General features: G+C 44.5%; 1 protein-coding gene across 1 annotated transcript in view; it reads right to left on the bottom strand.

Moving 5' to 3' along the window:
- Nucleotides 1–22,348, bottom strand: part of LOC126106647 (uncharacterized) — a 223,982-nt gene that overhangs the window by 128,509 nt on the left and 73,125 nt on the right. The gene's annotated exons all lie outside the window — the stretch shown is intronic.

Raw genomic sequence — 22,348 nt, 5'->3', positions numbered from 1 at the left:
GGCGAACGGAAACCCAAAGCCGCTGTTGGATCACATGCTGCACTAGCTGCGCGTTGCCCTCTGTGGTTGCCGTACGCGGTCGCCCTACCTTTCCAGCACATTCATCTGTCATGTTCCCAGTCCGTTGAAATTTTTCAAACAGATCCTTTATTGTATCGCTTTTCGGTCCTTTGGTTACATTAAGCCTCCATTGAAAACTTGGTCTTGTTGCAACAACACTGTGTTCTAGGCGGTGGAATTCCAACACCAGAAAAATCCTCTGTTCTAAGGAATGAACCATGTTGTCTACAGCACACTTGCACGTTGTGAACAGCACACGCTTACAGCAGAAAGACGACGTACAGAATGGCGCACCCACAGACTGCGTTGTCTACTATATCTTTCACATCACTTGCAGCGCCATCTGTTGTTGAAAATTGTAACTACTGTAAATTCGAAAGTTTGTCCGCCTGAAAATGTACTGTTGTCCCAAGCATATTGCAACAAACGGTTTATTTCTATCGCTGCTCGTTTAGTTTTTATTGCCGTTGAAACACCCTGTATATATATATATATATATATATATATATATATATATATATATATATATATATATGTGTGTGTGTGTGTGTGTGTGTGTGTGTGTGTGTGTGTGTGTGTGTGTGTGTGTGTGTGTGTGTATGTGTGTGTGTGTATATACACTCCTGGAAATTGAAATAAGAACACCGTGAATTCATTGTCCCAGGAAGGGGAAACTTTATTGACACATTCCTGGGGTCAGATACATCACATGATCACACTGACAGAACCACAGGCACATACACACAGGCAACAGAGCATGCACAATGTCGGCAGTAGTACAGTGTATATCCACCTTTCGCAGCAATGCAGGCTGCTATTCTCCCATGGAGACGATCGTAGAGATGCTGGATGTAGTCCTGTGGAACGGCTTGCCATGCCATTTCCACCTGGCGCCTCAGTTGGACCAGCGTTCGTGCTGGACATGCAGACCGCGTGAGACGACGCTTCATCCAGTCCCAAACATGCTCAATGGGGGACAGATCCGGAGATCTTGCTGGCCAGGGTAGTTGACTTACACCTTCTAGAGCACGTTGGGTGGCACGGGATACATGCGGACGTGCATTGTCCTGTTGGAACAGCAAGTTCCCTTGCCGGTCTAGGAATGGTTCGATGACGTTTTGGATGTACCGTGCACTATTCAGTGTCCCCTCGACGATCACCAGTGGTGTACGGCCAGTGTAGGAGATCGCTCCCCACACCATGATGCCGGGTGTTGGCCCTGTGTGCCTCGGTCGTATGCAGTCCTGATTGTGGCGCTCACCTGCACGGCGCCAAACACGCATACGACCATCACTGGCACCAAGGCAGAAGCGACTCTCATCGCTGAAGACGACACGTCTCCATTCGTCCCTCCATTCACGCCTGTCGCGACACCACTGGAGGCGGGCTGCACGATGTTGGGGCGTGAGCGGAAGACGGCCTAACGGTGTGCGGGACCGTAGCCCAGCTTCATGGAGACGGTTGCGAATGGTCCTCGCCGACATCCCAGGAGCAACAGTGTCCCTAATTTGCTGGGAAGTGGCGGTGCGGTCCTCTACGGCACTGCGTAGGATCCTACGGTCTTGGCGTGCATCCGTGCATCCCTGCGGTCCGGTCCCAGGTCGACGGGCACGTGCACCTTCCGCCGACCACTGGCGACAACATCGATGTACTGTGGAGACCTCACGCCCCACGCGTTGAGCAATTTGGCGGTACGTCCACCCGGCCTCCCGCATGCCCACTATACGCTCTCGCTCAAAGTCCGTCAACTGCACATACGGTTCACGTCCACGCTGTCGCGGCATGCTACCAGTGTTAAAGACTGCGATGGAGCTCCGTATGCCACGGCAAACTGGCTGACACTGACGGCGGCGGTGCACAAATGCTGCGCAGCTAGCGCCATTCGACGGCCAACACCGCGGTTCCTGGTGTGTCCGCTGTGCCGTGCGTGTGATCATTGCTTGTACAGCCCTCTCGCAGTGTCCGGAGCAAGTATGGTGGGTCTGACACACCGGTGTCAATGTGTTCTTTTTTCCATTTCCAGGAGTGTATATATATATATATATATATATATATATATATATATATATATATACATGTGTGTGTATTGTGTGTGTGTGTATATGTGTGTGTGTATATTTACTGATGTGTATGGTTACTGTAAATTTGTATGTTTCTGATTCGAGAATATAAAGCAAAATCACACAATAAGAGAGATATAATAAAAAATAAATGATCCATTTGTGTTTGAGCGTGGTGTGTCTTTTGTCATCAAATAGTCATACCATATCTAAAGCACGACGAAGAAAATTTGTTTCATAATTTAAAACTTGAGACCTCAGGGAAAAACTATTCTTGTCATTTTATCTCACACCTGCGGTGACTTTATGTTCACAATGTTCCAGGGGGAATGGTCAGTACTCAAGGGTATGACAGGAATGATCATTTGACGATAAAAGCTAAGGTTAGGGACTGATGACTTTACCAGTTCAGTCCCATAAGATTTCACACACAATCGAATATTTTGAATACATTACAGCTGTTGAACGGTTCATAATAAATTTTGGAAAATCCCACTGTCAGCTTCAATACATTTCTGCACTCTTGAGCGAACACGTTTTGTTGCTTGTCTGAGTGCGTCTGAACAGTAACGACCATGATAAGATCAAGCAGTTCGTCTTTAGTTTGTACAACTCAGGCTGCATCTAATGCTGTAAACAGAATCCTAGTCGCATAATGTCTGGCGGTCTTGGTGGCTAGTTAACTGTGCTACCGCAACCAACCCAGCGATCAGGGTAAGTACTGTTGAAGTGTTGCCTCACACGTCTGCTGAAATATGGGGAAACTCGGTCATTCTGGGAGTACAGCGGTTGGACAGTAACATGGAAACGCATAATTTTCAACGTTCTTCTGTAGCATCACATCTCAAATGCCTCGATTCTGTTGTGTTCTGTTTTTCCCAAAGTCCATATTTCACTACCATAAAATGCCGTGCTGCAAATGCACACTCTCTGAAATTTTTCCCTCTAACAAAGGCCTATGTTTGATAGTAGCAGACTTCTCTTCGTCAGGAATGGTGCCTTAGAAATGATACACTGTGATTGGGAATATGATGTTGATTTTATGTCTAGAGAAGTGGGATGGAACTTGCATAAGTGGAAAAAATTTTGGGAAAATACGAATAAATTCGGAAAATACACAAAATTGTGGAAAATACAGAAAATACGTAAAACTGGGGCAAATACAGAAAAATGCGTGAAATGAGGGAAATATACTTGAAATTTGGTGAAAATGAGATTACTTATATTTCTGTCTGGGCAATGGCCTTGCCGCAGTGGATACAGCGGTTCCCGTGAGATCACCTAAGTTAAGTGCTGTCGGGCGTGGCCGGCACTTGGATGGGTGACCATCCAGGCCGCCATGCGCTGTTGCCATTTTTCGGGCTGCACTCAGCCTCGTGATGCCAAATGAGGAGCTACTCGACCGACTAGTAGCGGCTCCGGTCAAAGAAAACCACCACTACGACCGGGAGAGCGGTGTGCTGACCACGTGCCCCTCCTATTCGCATCCTCATCTGAGGATGACACGGCGGTCGGATGGTCCCGATGGGCCACTAGTGGCCTGAAGGCGGAATGCTATATATCTGTGTGTAGTCGCTGCTGGTCACGTAATATAAAATTTACTTCTTGGATACGGAACAGGCATCAAAAGACAAGACTAAATGTAATTACAGTAATTTGTCATTAACAGGACGGCCGTAGTGGCCGAGCGGTTCAAGGCCCTTCTGTCCGGAACTGCGCTGCTGCTGCGGTCGCAGATTCGAATCCTGCCTCGGGCATGGATCTGTGTGATGTCCTTACGTTAGCTGAGTTTAAGTAGTTATGTCTAGGGTGTTGATGACCTCAGATGTTAAGTCCCATAGTGCTCAGAGCCATTTGAACCATATGTTATTAACAAATAGATACAACCTCATTCTCTTCCTATGCCGCCCAGCTCCAGACTGGAGTGACCCACTCAAGTGCCCCAGCTATGAAAGATGGGGAAGTGGAGGTCGAATCTTATTGTTCCAGGGGGGGAGTGGGAGGAGGTAGGGATGTGGGAGAGGGGGAAAGCAGGGGGCTGGGGTTCCCCTGGGTGACTTTGTCAATTTCCAGAGTGTCTGGGAGTGGGGCGGCTGACCCTGCTTTAGGTCTCTCCAGTATGCGACTTGATACTGGATGTCTTTTTCAGCGATCTTGAGATTAGACCCTTACCTCGGCCAGTTCCCTCCTTCATAACCTACCGATTATCAGTTCCAGTGTTATCATATTACTGGAAGTGATGTGTCTCCCGACGTTTACTTGTTTTCGAATCCGGCCTGCTCCACTACTACGGTCTGGCATCCTTGACTGGGTGCGCCCACGGGGTGCGTTCAGACTCAGGTCTGGGCAGGTTGCTCTTTCTCCACTACTCTGGCCTATTTCCTCCCAAAATAAGATAAGTTATAAAAGATCTACCCACCTTATCTTCAGCATTCTTCTGTAGCACCACATTTCGAAAGCTTCTATTCTCTTCTTGTCCAAACTAGTTATCGTCCATGTTTCACTTCCATACATGGCTACACTCCATACAAATACTTTCAGAAATGACTTCCTGACACTTAAATCTATACTCGATGTTAACAAATTCCTCTTCTTGAGAAACGCTTTCCTTGCCATTGCCAGTCTACATTTTATATCCTCTCTACTTCGACCATCATCGGTTATTTTACTCCCTAAATAGCAAAACTCCTTTACTACTTTAAGTGTCTCATTTCCTAATCTAATTCCCTCAGCATCACCCGACTTAATTTGACTACATTCCATTATCCTCGTTTTGCTTTTGTTGATGTTCATCTTATATCCTCCTTTCAAGACACTGTCCATTCCGTTCAACTGCTCTTCCAAGTCCTTTGCTGTCTCTGACAGAATTACAATGTCATCGGCGAACCTCAAAGTTTTTACTTCTTCTCCATGAATTTTAATACCTACTCCGAATTGTTCTTTTGTTTCCTTTACTGCTTGCTCAATATACAGATTGAATAACATCGGGGAGAGGCTACAACCCTGTCTTACTCCTTTCCCAACCACTGCTTCCCTTTCATGCCCCTCGACTCTTATAACTGCCATCTGGTTTCTGTACAAACTGTAAATAGCCTTTCGCTCCCTGTATTTTACCCCTGCCACCTTCAGAATTTGAAAGAGAGTATTCCAGTTAACATTGTCAAAAGCTTTCTCTAAGTCTACAAATGCTAGAAACGTAGGTTTGCCTTTTCTTAATCTTTCTTCTAAGATAAGTCGTAAGGTCAGTATTGCCTCACGTGTTCCAACATTTCCACGGAATCCAAACTGATCTTCCCCGAGGTCGGCTTCTACCAGTTTTTCCATTCGTCTGTAAAGAATTGGCGTTAGTATTTTGCAGCTGTGACTTATTAAACTGATAGTTCGGTAATTTTCACATCTGTCAACACCTGCTTTCTTTGGGATTGGAATTATTATATTCTTCTTGAAGTCTGAGGGTATTTCGCCTGTCTCATACATCGTGCTCACCAGATGGTAGAGTTTTGTCATGACTGGCTCTCCCGAGGCCATCAGTAGTTCTAATGGAATGTTGTCTACTCCTGGGGCCTTATTTTGACTCAGGTCTTTCAGTGCTCTGTCAAACTCTTCACGCAGTATCTTATCTCCCATTTCATCTTCATCTACATCCTCTTCCATTTCCATAATATTGTACTCAAGTACATCGCCCTTGTATAAACCCTCTATATACTCCTTCCACCTTTCTGATTTCCCTTCTTTGCTTAGAACTGGGTTGCCATCTGAGCTCTTGATATTCATACAAGTGGTTCTCTTCTCTCCAAAGGTCTCTTTAATTTTCCTGTAGGCAGTATCTATCTTACCCCTAGTGAGACAAGCCTATACATCCTTACATTTGTCCTCTAGCCATCCCTGCTTAGCCATTTTGCACTTCCTGTCGATATCATTTTTGAGACGTTTGTATTCCCTTTTGTCTGCTTCATTTACTGCATTTTTATATTTTCTCCTTTCATCAATTAAATTCAATATTTCTTCTGTTACCCAAGTATTTCTATTAGCCCTCGTCTTTTTACCTACTTGATCCTCTGCTGCCTTCACTACTTCATCCCTCAGAGCTACCCATTCTTCTTCTACTGTATTTCTTTCCCCCATTCCTGTCAATTGTTCCCTTATGCTCTCCCTGAAACTCTCTACAACCTCTGGGTCTTTCAGTTTATCCAGGTCCCATCTCCTTAAATTCCCACCTCTTTGTAGTATCTTTAGTTTCAATCTGCAGTTCATAACCAATAGATTGTGGTCAGAATCCACATCTGCCCCAGGAAATGTCTTACAATTTAAAACCTGGTTCCTAAATCTCTGTCTTACCATTGCATAATCTGTCTGATGCCTTTTAGTATCTCCAGGATTCTTCCAGGTATACAACCTTCTTTTATGATTCTTGAACCAAGTGTTGGCTATGATTAAGTTATGCTCTGTGCAAAATTCTACAAGGCGGCTTCCTCTTTCATTTCTTCGCCCCAATCCATATTCACCTACTATGTTTCCTTCTCTCCCTTTTCCTACTGACGAATTCCAGTCACCCATGACTATTAAATTTTCGTCTCCCTTCACTACCTGAATAATTTCTTTTATCTCATCATACATTTCATCTATTTCTTCATCATCTGCAGAGGTAGTTGGCATATAAACTTGTACGACTGTAGTAGGCATGGGATTTGTGTCTATCTTGGCCACAATAATGCGTTCACTATGCTGTTTGTAGTAGCTAACCCGCACTCCTATTTTTTTATTCACTATTAAACCTACTCCTGCATTACCCCTATTTGATTTTGTATTTATAACCCTGTAATCACCTGACCAAAAGTCTTGTTCCTCCTTCCACCGAACTTCACTAATTCCCACTATATCTAATTTTAACCTATCCATTTCCCTTTTTAAATTTTCTAACCTACCTGCCCGATTAAGGGATCTGACATTCCACGCTCCGATCCGTAGAACGCGTTTTCTTTCTCCTGATAACGACGTCCTCCTGAGTAGTCCCCGCCCGGAGATCCGAATGGGGGACTATTTTACCTCCGCAATATTTTACCCAAGAGGACGCCATCATCATTTAATCATACAGTAGAGCTGCATGTCCTCGGGAAAAATTACGGCTGTAGTTTCCCCTTGCTTTCAGCCGTTCGCAGTACCAGCACAGCAAGGCCGTTTTGGTTAATGTTAAAAGGCCAGATCAGTCAATCATCCAGACTGTTGCCCCTGCAACTACTGAAAAGGCTGCTGCCCCTCTTCAGGAACCACATGTTTGTCTGGCCTCTCAACAGATACCCCTCCGTTGTGGTTGCACCTACGGTACGGCCATCTGTATTGCTGAGGCACGCAAGCCGCCCCACCAACGGCAAGGTCCATGGTTCATGGTTCATTGATGAAAGGACAAAATATAAAAATGCAGTAAATGAAGCAGGCAAAAAGTCGGGTGACGTTGAGGGTATTAGATTGGGAAATGAGACACTTAAAGTAGTAAAGGAGTTTTGCTATTTGGGGAGCAAAATAACTGATTATGGTCGAAGTAGAGAGGATATAAAATGTAGACTGGCAATGGCAAGGAAAGCGTTTCTGAAGAAGAGAAATTTGTTAACATCGAGTATAGATTTAAGTGTCAGGAAGTCATTTCTGAAAGTATTTGTATGGAGTGTAGCCATGTATGGAAGTGAAACATGGAAGGTAAATAGTTTGGACAAGAAGAGAATAGAAGCTTTCGAAATGTGGTGCTACAGAAGAATGCTGAAGATTAGATGGGTAGATCACATAACTAATGAGGAGGTACTGAATAGAATTTGAGAGAAGAGGAGTTTGTGGCACAACTTGACAAGAATCGGTTGGTAGGACATGTTCTGAGGCATCAAGGGATCACAAATTTAGTATTGGAGGGCAGCGTGGAGGGTAAAAATCGTAGGGGGAGACCAAGAGATGAATACACTAAGCAGATTCAGAAGGATGTAGGCTGCAGTAGGTACTGGGAGGTGAAGAAGCTTGTACAGGATAGAGTAGCATGGAGAGCTGCATCAAACCAGTCTCAGGACTGAAGACCACAACAACAACAACAATCTGCAATACCACTCATACACCAAGAAATTTCACCACATGGAAGTGTGTACACAAAGATGGCGATATTGCAACCGCAACAATTGTTATGGTTGTTACAGTTTAAGATATACTCAACACAATCGCTATTTCTTTTTAGTTAGGAGAGGTGTAAATAGCTTCGGTCTAATATTTCTACTTATACTTCACTGTACAAAGAGCCGCTCCGTCCACTTAAGCTGAAATTTTTGAAAAGAAGACGAAACATGACAGCCGAAGCACGCTTCAAAACCGGTTTTGTTTGTATGGGATCGAAAATCGATTGCGTAATTGGAAAACAGGCAACCAGAAGCGGATTTCCAGAATCGATTTTCGAGTTTTTACATGACTACCCAGAAACGGTATTGGGAAATCGGTTTACGAAATCCGGTTTCTGGAGCTCCATGTAAAGCGTGCGACTATCTGTTTGAGGAATCAGGTGCGTGCGTGCATGTGTGTGTGTGTGTGTGTGTGTGTGTAAATCTGTTAAATATTTCAATATATGGTTATAGAACATTTTTTGGAATAATTTGAGCGCTCTAAATACCCTTCCATACCAGATCCATTGCCGTGCTGACTGGCCGCGCGGTCGCAGGCCCCATGTCACGGACTGTGCGGTCTAGCCTGCAGGAGGTTCGGGTCCTCCCTTGGGCTTGGGTGTGTCTGTTGTTCTTAAGTTACACCTAAGAACGCCTGCGAGGTACTTAATTAGCATCTGTAGTAATAATGACTGCAAGAAAAATGCTTTACTGCTGTATTAGTTAAGGGGAGACGTACCGCCCAAAATGACAAAATTTGACATCATTACTTTTATGCCAATTATGAAAATATGGATGTTAATGCTTAATTTGGTGTTGGTTTTATTGAAATATTCGAATATTTACTATTTTAAATAAATATTTGAAAATAATTATGCAATAACATATGCGAGAATTTTGTTTTTCATCATTTCGTATATTGGTATTTTTCTCTGGAACTACGAGGTGTATTCAAGTTCTAAGGCCTCCGATTTTTTTTCTAATTAACTACTCACCCGAAATCGATGAAACTGGCGTTACTTCCCGACGTAATCGCCCTGCAAACGTATACACTGACGCCATGATCCCATGGCAGCGGCGAAGGCTTCTTTAGGAGTCTGTTTTGACCACTGGAAAATCGCTGAGGCAATAGCAGCACGGCTGGTGAATGTGCGGCCATGGAGAGTGTCTTTCATTGTTGGAAAAAGCCAAAAGTCACTAGGAGCCAGGTCAGGTGAGTAGGGAGCACGAGGAATCACTTCAAAGTTGTTATGACGAAGAAACTGTTGCGTAACGTTAGCTCGATCTGCGGGTGCGTTGTCTTGGTGAAACAGCACACGCGCAGCCCTTCCTGGACGTTTTTGTTGCAGTCCAGGAAGGAATTGGTTCTTCAAAACATTTTCGTAGGATGCATCTGTTACCGTAGTGCCCTTTGGAACGCAATGGGTAAGAATTACGCCCTCGCTGTCCCAGAACTTGGACACCATCATTTTTTCAGCACTGGCGGTTACCCGAAATTTTTTTTGTGGTGGTGAATCTGTGTGCTTCCATTGAGCTGACTGGCGCTTTGTTTCTGGATTGAAAAATGGCATCCACGTCTCATCCATTGTCACAACCGATGAAAAGAAAGTCCCATTCATGCTGTCGTTGCGTGTCAACATTCCTTGGCAACATACCACACGGGCAGCCATGTGGTCGTCTGTCAGCATTCGTGGCACCCACCTGGATGACACTTTTCGCATTTTCATGTCGTCATACAGGATTGTGTGCAAAGAACCCACAGAAATGCCAACTCTGGAGGCGATCTGTTGAACAGTCATTCGGCGATCCGCCAAAGCAATTCTCTCCACTTTCTCGATCATGTCGTCAGAGCGGCTTGTGCGAGCCCGAGGTTGTTTCGGTTTGTTGTCACACGATGTTCTGCCTTCATTAAACTGTCGCACCACTGAACGCACTTTCGACACATCCATAACTCCATCACCACACGTATCCTTTTACTGTCGATGAATTTCAATTGGTTTCACACCATGCAAATTCAGAGAACGAAAGATTGCACGCTGTTCAAGTAAGGAAAACGTCGCCATTTTAAGTATTTAAAACAGTTCTCATTCTCGCCGCTGGCGACAAAATTCCATCTGCCGTACAGTGCTGCCATCTCTGGGACATATTGACAATAAACGCGGCCTCATTTTAAAACAATGCGCATGTTTCTATCTCTTTCCAGTCCAGAGGAAAAAAAAAAAAAAAAAATCGGAGCCGGCCGAAGTGGCCGTGCGGTTAAAGGCGCTGCAGTCTGGAACCGCAAGACCGCTACGGTCGCAGGTTCGAATCCTGCCTCGGGCATGGATGTTTGTGATGTCCTTAGGTTAGTTAGGTTTAACTAGTTCTAAGTTCTAGGGGACTAATGACCTCAGCAGTTGAGTCCCATAGTGCTCAGAGCCATTTGAACCAAAAAAAAATCGGAGGCCTTAGAACTTCAATGCACCTTGTATATAGTCTAGAAGGCTGTGGTTTCTTTTGTTTTGTACAGAACTGTCCATTTAATAAGTTTCCTACACTGGCGGTACTTCACACTAAACTATTTTAACTGTACATTTGTTTGTGCTTGACAACAACGGTTATCCACTAGGCATGTTTTAGTTTCTGTGTTTCCTGTGATAGTTTTTGTCATGACTAAACCGAAATGAGTGTTTGAAAATACGAAACAAAGGAAACAGATACTACAGAACAAATATAGCAGCAGTAAAAAAAAAATTTTTAGCGCCGAGAAGCGTGATAATTTGGTTGTAAATAGTGACAGTCCTTCTACTCCTCCGAGTGCTTCCAAGAAAAAACTGCTGGGTAATGATGTAAAATACAACGCAGATTCAGACAGTGAAACAAACTGCAATATCATTATTAATCTCCGTATACTTTTTGCAGTTTTGTGTGAAACAGTGTGTTGTCGTATATGTGGAGGGGAATTTGAAATTTCTGAAAAGCTATCTCAGCGCAATGGTCTGGCGTGCACTTTACAAAAAATGTGTTTGAATTGTAAAAGTGAAAAGACTTTCAAGACTTCAGAAGTAAGTGTAAAGAATGGAATTTTTGACACTAATCTAAGATACTTCTATGGCCTTAGATGCATAGGAAAAGGCCATTACGCTGGTAAGGTTCTTTGTGGCTTGCTGAACCTCCCTAGCCCCTAAAAAATCTATCAAATACAACTCTATTGTAAGAAGTAGAGTCAAAGCGTGTGTTATGGAGTCAACAACTACAGCAGCAGAGCAGGCTGTAGCAGAAAATGGTAGTTCTGACATGGAAATATCATTCGACGAATCGTGACAAATAAGAGGTTTCCAGTCAAAGAATTCATGTGCATCGACAATGGGAAAGTGTTGGATGTTGATGTGTTGACCCTGTACTGTCAGGGTTGTACGCAAGCAGGCAAGCGTACTGAAAAGCAAACTAAGCATGAAGGAACTAGTGGAGGGATGGGGGTTGCTTCTGCAGTGAAAATGTTCTAACAATGCCAGCATGACCGTGCTTTTCGCTACATGAGTTTTCTTGGGGATGGAGACTCACGACCGTATAGGAGTATAAACCCTATGGTGATTTGTCAATTACAAAACTAGAGTGCATTAATCATGTGCAAAAGAGGATGGGCACGAGACTTCGTAGACTCAAACAGTAGTTGGGAAGTACCAAGTTATCTGATGGTCTAAGTATAAGACGTCGACTGACAAACAAATTGATCAGATTACACAATATTATGGTATGGCTATTAGATGTAACAGAGATAATTTAAATGGTATGAAGAGAGCTGTTTGGGCAATTTATTTTTACAAGCTGTCTACAGATGCTGAACCAATACACAACCCGTGTTCCACTCAATGGTGTAAATACTTGAAGGGAAAAGAGGAGGGTAAAGTAGACACTTTCTCGCACAAAATTTCTATACCCAATGCTGTTATGCTTACCATGAAACCTGTGTTTCAGGGTCTTGCCCAACCAGAGCTGTTGAAGAAATGTCTCAAGGGCAAAACACAAAATGCGAATGAATCATTTAACAATGTTGTATGGTCAAGGAAACCAAAAATGTGTTTGTTGGAAGGTCAGTATTTGAACTTGGTGTTTTGGATTCTGTTCTTACTTTTAATGATGGCTATTCTGGAAGACTACAGGTTTTGGAATATTTTGGCATTCATAAAGCTTACAACACCACTAAAAGTGTGATGGACGTGGACCAACTGCAAATCATGAAGGCAGAGAGAGAGAAGGAGGGCAGCACTGTGTGAGGAAGATGGAGGAGGAGATGAGGACTACCATCCAGGAGGATTCTAACGTATTTTTTGTGTTTCGGTTGGCTGTATGTTAAATGTTTTTCTTTAAATGCAATTTTATCGACATTTTTCGGTATGAAAGCCCCTTCTTCTCAGAAACTTCTGAATCTGCATCAGTGAATTATTTACCACATAACATAGATAGTACAATGATGTCGTAGCTCTACTTCAGAAGTATTTACTGAAATAGTTAAAATTCAAGAAATTAAAATTTTTAAAATTTACACCAAAAAATTATGTGTTTAGGGAAAAAATCGTAACTTTTTTTCCAGTTGTTATTTTAAAGTGATTGTAGAGCAATACAGGCAAAAAACATGAGAGAACATGTGATAAAAACACCACATTTATATACTCAACAGTTCCTGAGAAAACGGGGCATTTATATAGCCAATTTAAAATTTTCGAGATAGGGCGGTAGGGGAGCCGGAGGTGGTCAAATCCAAAAAATCACGATTTTTTTTTTGCTACCGAAAATTAATTGGAACATTCCTCTTTAATGTAAACTTTGAATTATTGTTCTACTCGCCCTAGAAGTGGAGTTATTACCATTTTCCCCCACGCCTGCAGAGGAAATGGGCGGCCGCTGAATGCATCTAACACCCTCTCGTGACTTCCTGGCGGACTGCTTGGGATTTTCTCGGCCTGTTACGCATACAGCGCCTTATGTTACGCATACAGCGAGTGTGCAAGGGTTGGCTACATTGTTTTCTGTGACAAATGAAGCGCTAAGAGCGCGGAACATCGTCTCTTTGCTGTTTACCGTTTCGAATTAGTTCAGTGTTGCGCCTGTTGTTGGTAGTATTATACTTCTTGTGTATGCGTTGTTCTGGTTACGATGCCACGTTTTAGTAACCGTGTATATAAGAAGAGGAAGAACGCAGAGAAAAGAAAATTAACACTAATACCAAGTTGCGATACTACAATTACTGAAACAGTGCGTTCTTCTGCTAAGCAACACATGGCCGGCCATAGCCCTGTGACATCTTCTAGCAAATACTACCTTGGGGATGGTGACTCCAAAGGTTTCAAGACTATAGAGGAACTGAAACCATATGGAAATGAATTTGTAGTTGAAAAGTTGGAATGCATTGGGCATGTGCAAAAGCGTATGGGTGCACGGCTTCGAAGGCTCAAACAAACTTTGGGTTCAAGTAAGCTCAGTGATGGAAAGACAATAGGAGGGAGAGGCAGGCTTACTGATGAGGTGATTGAACGTCTACAGAGATACTATGGGTATGCTATAAGGCAAAATACTAGTAATGTTAGTGACATGCGAAAAGCAGTGTGGGCATTGTTCCTTCATACTGCCTCTTCCAATGAATACCCTCAACACAGCCTGCGTCCAAAAGATTCCTGGTGCAAATATAATGCAAAAAAGGAATATGATAACAAACATGGTTTGCCAGCAGCTGTGATAAATGCAATAAAACCAATTTTTCATGACTTAGCACAGCCAGAATTGTTACACAAATGTCTACACAGACGCAGAATCCTAGTGAGAGCGTAAACAATTTGATTTGGTTAGTGATTCCTAAAAGGGTGTTTGTAAGCATAAAAACACTGCACTTTGGTATTTATGATGCAATAGCAACCTACAACCAAGGGAACAGTGTGAAGTGTGAAGTTCTGAAGGCATTAGGACTTACAGCTGGGGTGAATACTGTACGAGCACTAAAAAATATTGACAGAGAAAGGATAAGAGGAGCAGAAAGAAGAGAAAGGCATATGAAGTATGATGTAACAACAGGCCAGAAAAGAAGACAGAAGAGGAGGCTTTTGGAGGATGAAGAAGAAGACCCTGATAATCCATCCTATAGTGGAGGAATGTATTGAGAAACTTTGATAGCCATTTCCCGTAAATTAGAATTTTTCGAATATAAGGAACATTTTCTCAAAATCCACTCAAGCTAGAGAGATGAAATTTTTATACAGCCATTTGGCAATATGTTCAGTAGTTTCATTTCAGTTTAATTATAAAGCAATTATTTGTAAAAAAAATTTGGGTCATTAATAAAAAAAATAATTGGAAGGAAACTAGAAAAGATACTCCAAAATCCCTCTGTCATAACTGCAATACTAAAGAACTCTATATGTAAAAAAAAATTCAAATTTTTCTATTTGGTAGTTTATTCATAAATGTTCCTCAAACTTAGTGATTTTAACATGGGCAGCATAGGCACCTCCGGCTCCAGTTACTGCTTTCTTTGACGTTATATAGCAAAACTATTTACTGCTCACAAAAACAGTATTGTAAGTGTGTACGTTAGTGCAGGCTAAGTCGCATGTTGGGCTTTAAGTCATACTTCAGTAAGAAAATGTTAAGAAATGGTACTGCTCCCCATCTCTACATCTCTACCGACCTGAAAATGGAACAACCAAATTTAAATCGTTTGCAAGTCGCGCGCCTTTTGCACCGCTGCAGCTCGTCAGCGATGATGATCGAACAGCTGGAAATGCTAAGTGCTGAAAAATCTTAATCAATTTGATGTGTGTGTGTCAATAACTAAGGGACCAAACTGCTGAGGTCATCGGTCCCTAGACTTACGCACTACTTAAGGTTTTTAAAGGCAGTCTACAACAACTGTTAACAGTAAAAACATATTTAACCGGAAATACAGCATAACAACGCATCACGTCGCACCTACACGGTGGCATTTGGCAGATCGGGGTGAAATTTGGTGCCAGTGAGGTGCCATTAGGTGTCGTTACATCCCACATGACTGGCCAGGTAGGGGACTTCCTCTGCCCGGGGACTGGGTGTTTGTGTTGTCCCCTTCATCATAATCATCATTCGTGACAGTGGCTGGACTGGATTTCGTAAACAATTTGACTGCCTAAAAATTGAAACTTTGTACTGGCGTTGATGACCGCGCAGTTGAGCGCCCCACAAACCAAGCATCCCCCACAAACTTTCGAGCATTGACCTTGTTTCTCCACATGCGACGACACATTGCTGTTTGAAGCGCCTCCGAGCCAGAGGGTGATTTGCAGCTTTGAGGAAGACTGTAGGCATCCCTGATCCGAATTTCAAAATTCTGCGTCGAAATGGGAGACATTTACGTGGGCTTCGAAACAGTGGTCTTTTAACTACACGGCTATTACAAATGATTGAAGCGATTTCATAAATTCACTGTAGCTCCATTCATTGACACACGGTCACGACACACTACAGATACCTAGAAAAACTCATAAAGCTTTGTTCGGCTGAAGCCGCACTTCAGGTTTCTGCCGCCAGAGCGCTCGAGAGCGCAGTGAGACAAAATGGCGACAGGAGCCGAGAAAGCGTATGTCGTCCTTGAAATGCAGTCACATCAGTCAGTCATAACAGTGCAACGACACTTCAGGACGAAGTTCAACAAAGATCCACCAACTGCTAACTCCATTCGGCGATGGTATGCGCAGTTTAAAGCTTCTGGATGCCTCTGTAAGGGGAAATCAACGGGTCGGCCTGCAGTGAGCGAAGAAACGGTTGAACGCGTGCGGGCAAGTTTCACGCGTAGCCCGCGGAAGTCGACGAATAAAGCAAGCAGGGAGCTAAACGTACCACAGCCGACGGTTTGGAAAATCTTACTGAAAAGGCTAAAGCAGAAGCCTTACCGTTTACAATTGCTACAAGCCCTGACACCCGATGACAAAGTCAAACGCTTTGAATTTTCGACGCGGTAGCAACAGCTCATGGAAGAGGATGCGTTCAGTGCGAAACTTGTTTTCAGTGATGAAGCAACATTTTTTTCTTAATGGTGAAGTGAACAGACACAATGTGCGAATGTGGGTGGTAGAGAATCCTCACGCGTTCGTGCAGCAAATTCACAATTCACCAAAAGTTAACGTATTTTGTGCAATCTCACGGTTTAAAGATTACGGCCCCTTTTTCTTCTGCGAAAAAAAAGTTACAGGACACGTGTCTCTGGACATTCTGGAAAATTGGCTCATGCCACAACTGGAGACCGACAGCGCCGACTTCATCTTTCAACAGGATGGTGCTCCACCGCACTTCCATCACGATGTTCGGCATTTCTTAAACAGGAGATTGGAAAACCGATGGATCGGTCGTGATGGAGATCACGATCAGCAATTCATGTCATGGCCTCCACGCTCTCCCGACTTAACCCCATGCGATTTCTTTCTGTGGGGTTATGTGAAAGATTCAGTGTTTAAACCTCCTCTACCAAGAAACGTGCCAGAACTGCGAGCTCGCATCAACGATGCTTTCGAACTCATTGATGGGGACATGCTGCGCCGAGTGTGGGAGGAACTTGATTATCGGCTTGATGTCTGCCGAATCACTAAAGGCGCACATATCGAACATTTGTGAATGCCTAAAGAAACTTTTTGAGTTTTTGTATGTGTGTGCAAAGCACTGTGAAAATGTCTCAAATAATAAAGTTATTGTAGAGCTGTGAAATCGCTTCAATCATTTGTAATAACCCTGTATATAGCGCAATGTACAAATGTCATAAAAGTAGGGTTGACTTTCTTCGGTCTATCTTTGGCCATATTCGAGTTGAGGAGCCAGCTATGCTTCGACAACTGGACGCGTTTCTGCGCTGAGCTCGTCATCAGGAAACGGCGCGGCAGATAGCTTGACGCAGCTTCCGGCCTCGAGGCCGTGGCTGCCCGGAGATTGCAAATCACCGAGGTCGGCACGTGCGAGACGTCAACGACCACTGTTTCTCACCGCAGCCGTCAACCACCGGAAATCCGTACCGCTTGCCTGTGTATGCCGGTGACGCATCTCTCACAACAATATTCCGGTTCCATCTGGGGTGCCGGCAGTGTCGCAATGAGACAACGTGGTTAGGACGTCTGACGAGACATTAGCCACCCCTCAGAAGGTACCACGCTGATACCCTGTAGCACCGGGTCTGGACTTGATAGGGGGCTCAACTCTGCGAGTAAGAGTGTCAGCAAATACCTTTAGGCAGGCGGTATCCAGCTGAAGGCACTCATTCGTGGTGAGGTACCGCAGAGCTAGAAGACAAAATAGTCCAAGAGATTCACTATGTGGGTAAAATCGCCTGATTTAGAGGGGAAGTCGAGGTGGAGTTTTGGACCTGTGCGTTCATCGAACGAGCTACGAGGGCTGGTGTTATCTTGAAAGTCGGGAGTGTGCACATTAGGTGTGGCCAATCCGCGTTCGCACGGTGCTAATTTTCTGCCTGCAGAGCTCTTTCGTGAGAATGAAAAAAATCTTTTATTTCACATATAACCCCACTAAAACTATTCCGTCAAGCGTTGTTCGTGTCATATCCCATTACTATAGTAATATCTTAGTGCATTGACTCAACTATTGTTAGATTTTCTTCTGTGTTCGTGTCTGAAAAAAGTGACCATATTGTAGATATAGAGCCCACCCCCGCGATCAGCAACCGACAAACAGCAAGCGTGTGGTTCCACAAAATTTCGGGCGAACTGCCGGATGTTTGCAACTTCCTGCCACAATATTTCGGCGCAGAATCTTCTGGTCATCTTCAGGGGCTACACAGCAAGCGTGATAATTTCGGGCTGTCGGGCTGCGCAAGTAAGACGAACGTCAGACACAGCCATTACATTCCGTAGTTCACTTTACTGCAAATTCGCAAGCTGTCAGCCGTAAACAAACATCACTTTTCGTTTATTCGGACTCCACAACTGATCGAGGGAGACCTGCCGTCAGTTCAGAAAAGAAGAGCTAGTCTTTAATCGTTTATTTTTCAGTTAATCTGTGATGCTTGTCTTTACTGTTAGTAGATATGCTCTTATTTTATGTACGAGTATACAATTACGGTACGAAGGTGTGCGAAGTGATACTAGCTCTGGTGTTTGTCTGAGCACCTACTTTTGAATTAATTTGTACAAAATAAACAACTGCATAATTACAATAATATGTTATACTGATGGTATTTAAGGGTGGCACATTCAAAGGTAGAAAAGAAATTAATTCACTCCCGGGACATTTACAAACGCTATACTGCGAAATGCAGTGTAATGCACAGTTAAAGTATAGATTTAATCAAGTTGGTTTGGAAGAGATCTGCAAAACGTAATTGGACGAGAAGAAACATCTCACGTTTTACAGACGTGTTTTACTGATGATTTCATCATTCGGAAACCCTTATGTATGGTAACATATTTTCAGTCGGTGAATTGTATCAAAACACAAATGAGAACACGAATTACTGAAAAACCGGAAAACTCTTTGCGTGTCCCAACAACTTCAGTCGGCATCAACACTGACTCGCGTAGTTCAGTCATGCCAAGCCATAAGTCCCGCTAAGACCGTTTCATTCAAAACTAAATTGCGGGACGAAATTCGTTAGTGATGCACGTGAAATACACTCCTGGAAATGGAAAAAGGAACACATTGACACCGGTGTGTCAGACCCACCATACTTGCTCCGGACACTGCCAGAGGGCTGTACAAGCAATGATCACACGCACGGCACAGCGGACACACCAGGAACCGCGGTGTTGGCCGTCGAATGGCGCTAGCTGCGGAGCGTTTGTGCACCGCCGCCGTCAGTGTCAGCCAGTTTGCCGTGGCATACGGAGCTCCATCGCAGTCTTTAACACTGGTAGCATGCCGCGACAGCGTGGACGTGAACCGTATGTGCAGTTGACGGACTTTGAGCGAGGGCGTATAGCGGGCATGCGGGAGGCCGGGTGGACGTACCGCCGAATTGCTCAACACGTGGGGCGTGAGGTCTCCACAGTACATCGATGTTGTCGCCAGTGGTCGGCGGAAGGTGCACGTGCCCGTCGACCTGGGACCGGACCGCAGCGACGCACGGATGCACGCCAAGACCGTAGGATCCTACGCAGTGCCGTAGGGGACCGCACCGCCACTTCCCAGCAACTTAGGGACACTGTTGCTCCTGGGGTATCGGCGAGGACCATTCGCAACCGTCTCCATGAAGCTGGGCTACGGTCCCGCACACCGTTAGGCCGTCTTCCGCTCACGCCCCAACATCGTGCAGCCCGCCTCCAGTGGTGTCGCGACAGGCGTGAATGGAGGGACGAATGGAGACGTGTCGTCTTCAGCGATGAGAGTCGCTTCTGCCTTGGTGCCAATGATGGTCGTATGCGTGTTTGGCGCCGTGCAGGTGAGCGCCACAATCAGGACTGCATACGACCGAGGCACACAGGGCCAACACCCGGCATCATGGTGTGGGGAGCGATCTCCTACACTGGCCGTACACCACTGGTGATCGTCGAGGGGACACTGAATAGTGCACGGTACATCCAAACCGTCATCGAACCCATCGTTCTACCATTCCTAGACCGGCAAGGGAACTTGCTGTTCCAACAGGACAATGCACGTCCGCATGTATCCCGTGCCACCCAACGTGCTCTAGAAGGTGTAAGTCAACTACCCTGGCCAGCAAGATCTCCGGATCTGTCCCCCATTGAGCATGTTTGGGACTGGATGAAGCGTCGTCTCACGCGGTCTGCACGTCCAGCACGAACGCTGGTCCAACTGAGGCGCCAGGTGGAAATGGCATGGCAAGCCGTTCCACAGGACTACATCCAGCATCTCTACGATCGTCTCCATGGCAGAAAAGCAGCCTGCATTGCTGCGAAAGGTGGATATACACTGTACTAGTGCCGACATTGTGCATGCTCTGTTGCCTGTATCTATGTGCCTGTGGTTCTGTCAGTGTGATCATGTGATGTATCTGACCCCAGGAATGTGTCAATAAAGTTTCCCCTTCCTGGGACAATGAATTCACGGTGTTCTTATTTCAATTTCCAGGAGTATATTTATAGTCATAAACAATGAGCTTCGTGAAAACTAAATTGCGGGACGAAATTCGTTAGTGATGCACGTGAAATATATGTGCAAATATAGTAAACATATGCGGCATGTGTGAATGTGGGCAAAGTCACTGGGAAAAAACTCGACTGCTGAATGGAAATGAACCACAATTGGTTCGCAGTTTGCTTACTGTCTTGAAATAAACACTGCTGTCGGAAGGGGGGGGGGGGGAGCCTTGAGTTTGGGTGGGGGTGAATATGGTAACTGAGAAAGGGCATTAGCAGAAGGACGCAGTGGGGGGAAGGGATGGAGAGAGCGGGAAAGAATAGATGGACTAATAGTTCAGTTCTATTAGTCCATTTGATGAACTATGTACGGGGGCAGCACTGGGTAGTTAGCTCGTCAATTGTAAATTTAATCAATGCCGGTTCAGGTTCCAACGTCAAACTACACTTTTCCTTTTTCATTTCGTTTTAGGTATAGAATTGTTAGCATGAACCATGGACCTTGCCGATGCAGGGTCGGCTGCGAGCTTCAGCGATACAGATAGCCGTACCGTAGGTGCAACCACAACGGAGGGGTATCTGTTGAGAGGCCAGACAAACGTGTAGTTTCTGAAGAGGGGCAGCAGCCTTTTCAGTAGCTGCAGGGGCAACAGTCCGGATGACTGGCTGATCTTGCCTTGTTTTCTTTGGTCAGCAGGCTACTGCCTGGTTTGATGCGGCCCGCCACGAATTCCTTTCCTGTGCTAACCTCTTCATCTCAGAGTAGCACTTGCAACCTACGTCCTCAATTATTTGCTTGACGTATTCCAATCTCTGTCTTCCTCTACAGTTTTTGCCCTCTACAGCTCCCTCTAGTACCATGAAAGTAATTCCCCCATGTCTTAGCAGACGGCCTATCATCCTGTCCCTTCTCCTTATCAGTGTTTTCCACATATTCCTTTCCTCTCCGATTCTGCGTAGAACCTCCTCATTCCTTACCTTATCAGTCCACCTAAGTTTCAACATCCGTCTATACCACCACATCTCAAATGCTTCGATTCTCTTCTGTTCCGGTTTTCCCACAGTCCATGTTTCAGTACCATACAATGCTGTACTCCAGACGTACATCCTCAGAAATTTCTTCCTCAAATTAAGGACGGTATTTGATATTAGTAGACTTCTCTTGACCAGAAATGCCTTTTTTGCCATAGCGAGTCTGCTTTTGATGCCCTCCTTGCTCCGTCCGTCATTGGTTATTTTACTGCCTAGGTAGCAGAATTCCTTAACTTCATTGACTTCGTGACCATCAATCCTGATGTTAAGTTTCTCGCTGTTCTCATTTCTACTACTTCTCATTACCTTCGTCTTTCTCCGATTTACTCTCAACCCATGCTGTGTACTCATTAGAGTGTTCATTCCGTTCAGCTGATCATTTAATTCGTCTTCACTTTCACTCAGGATAGCAATGTCATCAGCGAATCGTATCATTGATATCCTTTCACCTTGTATTTTAATTCCACTCCTGAACCTTTCTTTTATTTCCATCATTGCTTCCTCGATGTACAGATTGAAGAGTATGGGCGAAAGGCTACAGCCTTGTCTTACACCCTTCTTAATACGAGCACTTCGTTCTTGATAGTCCACTCTTATTATTCCCTCTTGGTTGTTGTACATATTGCATATAACCCGTCTCTCCCTATAGCTTACTCCTACTTTTTTCAGAATCTCGAACAGCTTGCACCATTTTATATTGTCGAACGCTTTTTCCAGGTCGACAAATCCTATGAATGTGTCTTGATTTTTCTTTAGCCTTGCTTCCATTATTAGCCGAAACGTCAGAATTGCCTCTCTCGTCCCTTTACTTTTCCTAAAGCCAAACTGATCGTCACCTACCGCATTCTCAATTTTCTTTTCCATTCTTCTGTATTTTATTCTTGTAAGCAGCTTCGATGCATGAGCTGTTAAGCTGATTGTGCGATAATTCTCGCCCTTGTCAGCTCTTGTCAGCTCTTGTCAGCTCTGGCCTTGTAACACTAACCAAAACGGCCTTGCTGTGCTGGTACTGCGAACGGCTGAA

Source organism: Schistocerca cancellata, chromosome 10, assembly GCF_023864275.1.
Source record: "Schistocerca cancellata isolate TAMUIC-IGC-003103 chromosome 10, iqSchCanc2.1, whole genome shotgun sequence".
NCBI classification, from domain to species: Eukaryota; Metazoa; Arthropoda; class Insecta; order Orthoptera; family Acrididae; genus Schistocerca; species Schistocerca cancellata.
Note: the sequence above shows the minus strand (reverse complement) of the source record. Positions and strands in the feature narration are given on the sequence as shown.